The sequence below is a fragment of the Leuciscus leuciscus genome, assembly GCF_965113295.1.
Source record: "Leuciscus leuciscus genome assembly, chromosome: 2".
NCBI lineage: Eukaryota > Metazoa > Chordata > Actinopteri > Cypriniformes > Leuciscidae > Leuciscus > Leuciscus leuciscus.
In genome coordinates, this window is record NC_138726.1 from 46,806,978 (window position 1) to 46,814,829 (window position 7,852).

At 37.3% G+C, this 7,852-nt stretch overlaps 1 long non-coding RNA gene across 3 annotated transcripts; it reads left to right on the forward strand.

The window, feature by feature from the left end:
- The first annotated feature begins 2,666 nt into the window (after positions 1-2,666).
- LOC309490454 lies at positions 2,667-7,532 on the forward strand. Of its 3 annotated transcripts, XR_014202687.1 has the most exons (11): positions 2,667-3,749; positions 4,483-4,681; positions 4,819-4,868; positions 5,311-5,359; positions 5,464-5,535; positions 5,640-5,721; positions 5,811-5,844; positions 5,928-6,014; positions 6,157-6,321; positions 6,483-6,741; positions 6,834-7,532. It is a non-coding gene; the product is annotated as an uncharacterized lncRNA (long non-coding RNA). The 3 variants fall into 3 exon arrangements; XR_014202688.1 differs by lacking the exons at positions 2,667-3,749; positions 4,483-4,681 and having other exon boundaries at positions 4,697-4,868; XR_014202689.1 differs by lacking the exons at positions 2,667-3,749; positions 4,483-4,681; positions 6,483-6,741 and having other exon boundaries at positions 4,703-4,868.
- The last annotated feature ends 320 nt before the right edge of the window (positions 7,533-7,852 follow it).

Here is a 7,852-nt window from a genome sequence, read left to right on the forward strand (position 1 = left end):
GAAGCCATGTTAATCGTGGAATAATACGGCCACCGTAGGAGTTAAAACGTCCTCGGAATTGAAAGGAACAGAAACTAATATTCATACACTGTGTGATATTTTCCCCCATCTAGCGGTGAAATTGTATATGACTACCCAGTGAATATTAGTTTCTGTTCCTTTCAATTCCGTATGGAGGACCAAACCTGCAGAAATAAAAAAATTATAGATAAATAAATAAATAGATAAATAAATGTGATAAATAGATAAATAAATGTGATAATAGGAAAAGAAAGAAAGAAACGACTTGATAAAATAAATGATTCATTTTTAATCAAATTCATTTTTGTATTATTTTTCCCCCTTAATGTATTATTTTCTGCTTTTATACATTTTTACATTTAAAAAAAATCGTTTTAACTTTTATTTATTCGTTTATTATTTATTTATTTATTTTTATATTTATTCTTACATTTATTGTTTATATTTATGTATTTATGCATTCATTTATTTATAGATTTATTTATTTATTGATTCATTTATTTTTACATTTCTTTGTCTTGTATGATAATTAGGTGGGTTGGTCTTGCTTACCATTGGTTCATCGTTGATTGAGGCTTGCTCGATTACTCTGGCTTTGTAGTGACGTCGGGTGGTGGTGAGAGGTGTGTACTATGGCGGACGTTTTACAAATAGCTAGAGCAGTGGTTCTCAAACTTTTTACACCAAGTACCACCTCAGAAAATATTTGGCTCTCCAAGTACCACCATAATGACCAATATTAAAATACAGTAGCGTAGTAGGCCTAACTATTCAGCTACAGTTATGCACAGCTCAAAAAACCAGGCAGTTTTATTTATAATAAGAATATTTATTGTCAGCCACTTTAAACATTGTAACAACACAGTTTTAACATCAACACTGCACTGTGTGCTGCTTACATACAGGTAATTTGAAATATACAGGTAATTGAAAACCAACCATCCACTGGGTGTCTGGGTGTCATAAACCCAGCGTCTGACGTCGATGCCGACGGTTCCACACTCGATGACGACGACGATGCTGAGAGGGATCACATAAGTAGTTTCAGCTTCGTGTTATTATTTCTGGAAAAATAGTTGACGCTACAAAATATTTCGGCATAATGCGATTAGGTGAAAATTACTTACAATTCTCCAGCTAATCTGCCACATCCCGTAGCAAACTGGACAACGAATAATTTCTTGCCGCCATTTTTTTTGTTGAAAAATCTCCTCTCTATTAGCTAAGCCTGACGATTCTATTCGTGAGCTCTCAACCGCTCTCAACCAATGATGCACACAAGGACCGCCTTCCTCATTTCCATGTTACACAAAGAAATGTAAAAAGAAATGAATCAATAAATAAATAAATCTAAAAATAAATACATGTGGAAATAAATAAATCTATAAATAAATGAATGCATAAATAAATAAATCTAAACAATAAATGTAAGAATAAATATAAAAATAAATAAATAAATAATTAACGAATAAATAAAAGTTAAAACGATTTTTAAAACATTTAAAAATGTATAAAAGCAGAAAATAATACATTAAGGGGAAAAATAATACAAAAATGAATTGATTAAAAATGAATCATATTTATTTTATCAAGTCGTTTATTTCTTTCTTTCTTTTCCTATTATCACATTTATTTATCTATTTATCACATTTATTTATCTATTTATCTATTTATTTATTTATCTATTCATTTTTAATTTCTGCAGGTTTGGTCCTCCATAACAGTGTAGCTTTAAGCTTAAATCTTTTGTAACACTATAAAACCCTTTACATTCACTTCTGACTTAATGCATCCCTGATGAATACAAAAATAAATTTCTTTTGAATTGTAACTTTTGAATTTAATAGCACTCTAAGTGTTCGTAGGGGAAAAAAAGAGCATTTTTCACAGTATAAACCAGTGGTTTTCAAACCCTGGGTCGCGACCCTCGGGTGGGTCGCGAGACTTAAAAAATGGGTCGCCAGGATGATTTAAGGAAAATATAATTAAATTAAAAAACAAAATTTGTTTTCATAAAATCATAGTCTATAGGCCTATATAAAAGAAACACGCGAAATATGGCTATTTAAACAACTGAGTTTGGTTCGCGGCGCCTCACAAACAAGTTGACAGAAAGGAAACCGAGACGGCACGCAATGTTCCCGGACGCGGACGCGCGCGCATCGACATAGGCTCGGTCCTGCTCCTCCGTGGTATCGCGGTTGCGGCACAGGCGATGAAACGTCAGAAACAACAACAGGTGACTAAGCTATCGTTATATGATCTCGCTCTTATTCATGCAAATGCTTTTAAACCATTCATGCGCGACAAGACAAAAGAGAACGCGCTGTCAGTGAATGTCCTCCTGACACACACACACACACACACACACACCACACACACAACCCACAGATAGACGCGCGCCAGTATCAAGTTCTCTTTCGCGCTAGAACGAACAACACACATGTATGCCAAAATGTCCGTTTTGTCGAGTATCCTCACAAGAACAGTCTTAAATGAGTTAAATAAAATCTCAAATGAAAGTAAAGAGTAGTGAGAGAATGGGATGCGTGAGATCGTCAGCTGTGGCTGGTCCTAAAGTGGCAGCAGCTAATTCTCGGAGAAAATTACTTACAGCTCTTGACTAAAGAATGCGTGTAGCTTCCCAGATAGCAAAAAATATCGGCACGGCTTCTTTTTGCCGCCGGCCCCAAGCTGTCGGCTATAGGTGCGTCCCGCTGGCGGCGATGAAGCGTTTGCCGCCGAATACGTCACTCCCATTTCTTGCGAGATGCCGCCGGCGAACAGCCGCCGGGCCGCCGACTTCATTCTCTCTGGCGGTTGCCGCCGTCTAAATGAACCGCGGCCGGCTGGCGGCAAGCCGCTTTGAAATCGACCAGCCATGAGTGAAACTGACAGCATCTTAACTACTTTTCACATTTAAAGCGATTATAATTATTATGTGAATTATATACATTTTTGTTGTTGCTCCAAAGCCATTAGGGGTTATAACAGATTTGACTCTGATTCCATGATAAGGTTTAGGAAATTACATTTAAATTACTTTGAAACTCTGAAGCGATAATATGTAAAATATATAGAATTATTTTATTCACTTAAGGTGACAATTCTTTACATTTCTTTGATTTATGCACAATTTGAGATGCACCAATAGACCAAAAAGAATTCCTTTTGTAAAACTTACTTGGCAATAAATATCTTTCTGATTCTGATTAGTTTTTAAAATAAATATTTCATTCATGGTATGAACAATTTAGCAGAATAAATGGATGAAGTTAGATTTTTCACCAATGCTTGAAATCAGTGAACAGTGAAAGACATCTGCAACTTGGCCAAAATCTTGGGTTTGCTTTATATTTTTTTTATTAATTTGCAACCATGGTAATGTCTATGAGAAACATGAAAATCCCTGTTTTGACCTGAAGGATAAAGTGAAATATTTATAAATATTTTGTCTCTCTGTCACTCCAGGAAATTGTGGTTATGTCTTTCATTGTTTTACAAGCTCAATTTTTAATTTATTTTACCTTTTACATGTATAAGGAATTACTTTGCAGTTTGCAATTGCGAGTTTTGCGACCTGTACAAATGTTTAAGAAAGTGTTAAAGCACAAACAGAGAAGTACCTCCACCGGTCGAGAGGGGCAGCATCTAAAAAACTGAAGCAGATTTACTCGTCTCGTCACACGGTTTCAGTATTTGGAGAGAGGGAAGATACGATCTTTTAAGTAAGTACATTTTTCCTTTTTGTTTAACGCATATGTTCATTTTTGACATTGTTTTTAGTTCTTCTTCTTAAAATCTGTTCTTGCCTAACTAGTCAAGCTAAAGTAAGTTAGCCTTGTTTGCAAAGTTTCCGCCATGCTTCTGCCATAGCTAGGCTAACGTTACTTGGTTTCTTCCTGGCGTTGAGTTTTTTTCTTCTTCTAAGTATGTTTAACTGTTATGTATGTTTATACAAGTGTGAGTACATGTGGTTTAAGATAGTATTGGTCAGTCGAATTAACTAACGTAACGTTACAGTTCCTGAACTACGGTGGGAATGGTAACGTTAGCAAAATCTTCACGACAAGAAAGACTGATCAGTATAACTTGTGTTGTTTTCTAACTAAACATGATTATGCTGCTAGTCTAGATTACAGTGTTCGCTACCACATGCTGTTTCACCTTTTTTACACACTGAGTTCAAGCATGTTCTAACGTTACATGTTAAATGTATCTAGCTACAGTAGGTAGCCAAACTTTACATCTAGAAAGACTAGTTTAACTTTTGGTGTTTTCTTACAAAAATAACTATGTAGGTTGTTTATATGATTTTGTTTGTCTGAACATGGTTTTCTGTTGATCCACTTGTGAAAATTACTGCTTTTTCGAAGGTGTGAGCATTTTAATGTTGTTGATTTTGCCTGAAATTTTTTTTATCAAAAAGTATACTTTATGCTAATGTGTCTTCTATTTTAGATGCTTCACATTGTTCAGTTTATCAACAAGCAGGATCTGCCATTTGCAGTGGTTCCACAAGAGTGGCTCAGCGAAGGGCATGTGCCATTGGCCCCCATTTAACCTCCGCAAAAAAGACAAAGGCACAATTTAGCCATCCGCTGCACACCTCCACACAGCACCTGGGAGAAACATCACTTTAAGTCCATGAAGGGAGCAGGTAAATGGGTCTGACTTGTACATTTGATTTTCCTTTATTTCATCTGTGTAATTTATTTGTCTGTTTATTGTGGATAGCGGAATCTTTCATTCATTATTATTATTATTATCATCAAATTTCTGTTTCCTCTTTCTTAGAACCAGGTTTCTCCCCAGTAATCCAGAATCCGCCAAGAGTTTGAGTACAAGTAAGTGATGTTATTTGTGAAGTTTTTTTGTCTTGGAAACTATTGCTTCTATTTAAAGTTGGCATGAACTGGAAGTTACAAACGACTTTTCTCCAGTGTTGTGACGTATTTCCAAGTGAAAGGGAATATTGAATAGAGGAGCAGGGTTTTACTCTAGCGCTCCTCCTCTCCATCTCTGCTCATAGCAGACTAATGGTTTGAGGGGAGTTGCTACGCCCTCACGCCATTGCACATGACCGGAAGAGAAGTCGTTTCGAGGGGGGAGGGAAGGGTAACGTATTTGATTAAATATTATAAGGGTACATGAATAAAAAATGAAGTGCACAGATGAATCATTTACATAAACACTACAATATTACATATAAAAATACAAATTGTAAAATTTGATTTCATGCTGACTTTAAGATGATGAATCCTTTAATCATAATCTGTTTTTCACTAGGACACTTGATGGGATTCGCTGCAGCAGTTTCTGGATGAAAGGTGTTGAGGTGTGTTGTACATTCCATTAGCTTTGCACAGTTCAATTATTGTTTCATTACTCAATATGCAATACTCTGCATTGAAATTAAAGCTGTTATGTTTGCTCCCCCAGCTCATCAAGTATTAAGCTTTACACCCCCGGCAGCAAATTTACCCTGGCAGCATATGGGTGAAAACTCTGGAGGTATGTAATACGTTGCGCTTAACTAAGTGTTACATTTAAGTCCAATTCATTAAATGTATGCAATAACTTCAAACATATTTTTACATGTCAATGATTATCAATAGGAGGGAGAAAGTCATTGCTCTATTGTTGGCCCTTGTACTCCAATGGCATCTCGTGTCAAGCATGAAGTTTTCAGCTGTGAAGGTATATTCTAGCCCTATGTCTTAATGTCCAGTGTTTTAACAGTATTGCAAATAGTGCCTTTAGTTGTTTGTTTTATTTTTAAAATGTAGAACCAAGCCCTGAGGGAAAGCAATGCACGAGCAGGTGAGAACTTGCACTGTTTCTTAAATTGTACTTTTTTGTGTGTGATGTAAGTCCAAAATTACCATATGCCTTTCATTTTGTAGCTTCGGATGACAGCGGCTTACTTCAAGAGCAGGTGAAGCAAGTTCAACAAACAATGTTGAAGACGTTTGCTTGCACTGGGCAATCAGGTACAACTTGCAAACAGCACCTGTGGTTGTTGGTTTAATTCCCACTGGGGCTACCTGTACATGTAGTAGACCTAGATATAAATGTTATAGTTTAGTAGTTGAGGGACCAGGACTGACTATTTTATTCTGGGAAACCCTGTAGGTGCAGATCAGACCCTTATGCTGTGACGTCTTGCAGAGTTTGGTGATATTGTGTCTGTTGGAGTTATCCCTGTCAGGGGATCTGTTACTCCCCCTACACACCCAGGAAGATTTGCAGTGTCTTGACAACAGTTTGAAGCAGGATAAAAAGCTCCAGGAACAATTTGTAAGTTTGCTGATTATAACGCCATAGAGTAATCTAAAAAGTAAAATTTAAGATTGTAAACTGCATATATTACAGTCTGAATCCTTAGCCTTTCACATTTTTTATTTATTTATGAGAAGCTTCAGAGAAATGTAATTTGTAACACTTTTTTGGATTTTCAGCTTGGTGTAGGGGATAAAGCATGTTTTAGAGACATGTTCCTTTAGACCAGTGGTTCTCAATTCCAGTCCTCGTGACCCACTGCTCTGCACTTTTTGTATGTCTCTCTTATCTGACACACTCAGTTCAGTTCATGGAGTCTCTCCTAATGAGCTGATGATCTGGTTCAGGTCTGTTAAATAAGGGAGACATACAAAATGTGCAGAGCAGTGGGTCACGAGGACTGGAATTGAGAACCACTGCTTTAGACCATTGTTCAAAGTAAGTTGGATATTTTTATTATTATATTTAAGTAGATGTGTATGGCCTCATGCAATTCAAATGAAATGACAGATCTGTATTTTCTAAATTAGCCATCCGGAAGAACCTGGCAACCCAGGATGCCACTGATGAAGCGGTCTAGGTTAACGTTTCGCGTTACCTGAAAGGAGCATCTGACCGTAAAGGCAGAAAAAGGCACCGCACAGCTGAGAGGGACCCACAGCCGACCACTTAGGCTGACTACTGACACCCCAGAATCACTGACAACTGGAATCCTTTCTTTATCTTGCAGTCAGTAACATCAAGACCCCTAAAGAAGTCAGAAGTGTCACACTATACTCACTAACTGTGGAAATTACTTTCTTTTTTTTCTTTTTTCAAATAATGCTTGTAAGTCCTTGTGCCACAGGTCAGCATTGCAGCTATAATGGTCTATTCTACTCCTACCACTTAACCTATTGTTAGAAATGGCTTGTAAATGTGATGTCATACTTTGATTTATTTGGTATCCTGCACATTATTTTGTATCAAGTATTCTCTTTACTTGTCATAATGTTTACAGGTAATTTTTTTCACCCTAGAGCTGTCCTCTTTATATGAACAATTATTGTAAGAGTTGTAATTTGCTTGTAAGGCTATTTTTTGTTTTTTGTTTTACCAAAATTTAATAAGAAACCTGCATGTTAGTATATTGATTTATTTATTTTTCTGTTATGTTTCAGTGATCTGACACATCTTGTTTAAATGACAGTTAATGTACTTTGAAATGTGGAATAAAAATGCCAAATGGATATTTGTCTGGTTTGAGCAATCATTATTCTTGATAAACTGCATGCTATAAATATTAAATATTATATATAGCCAGAATAAGCGGCGGCAGATCGCTCGAAAATAGCGCTTGCCTCCGGCGGGCCGCGGAAGGGCCGCCTTCAATATAAAGGCGGCGGGACGGCGGTTGGCCCGCGGGCCGGCCGCGGAACGAAGGCGGTAGGAAGGCGGCTGCCGCTTTTAAAAAGCGGCTGCCGCCGGCGGTGCGCCGTCCAACGTGTTTGCGATGTCGCCGTTCTGCCGCTTCTACTGCCGCCGGAGCGCCGACGGTGGGCCGCCGACT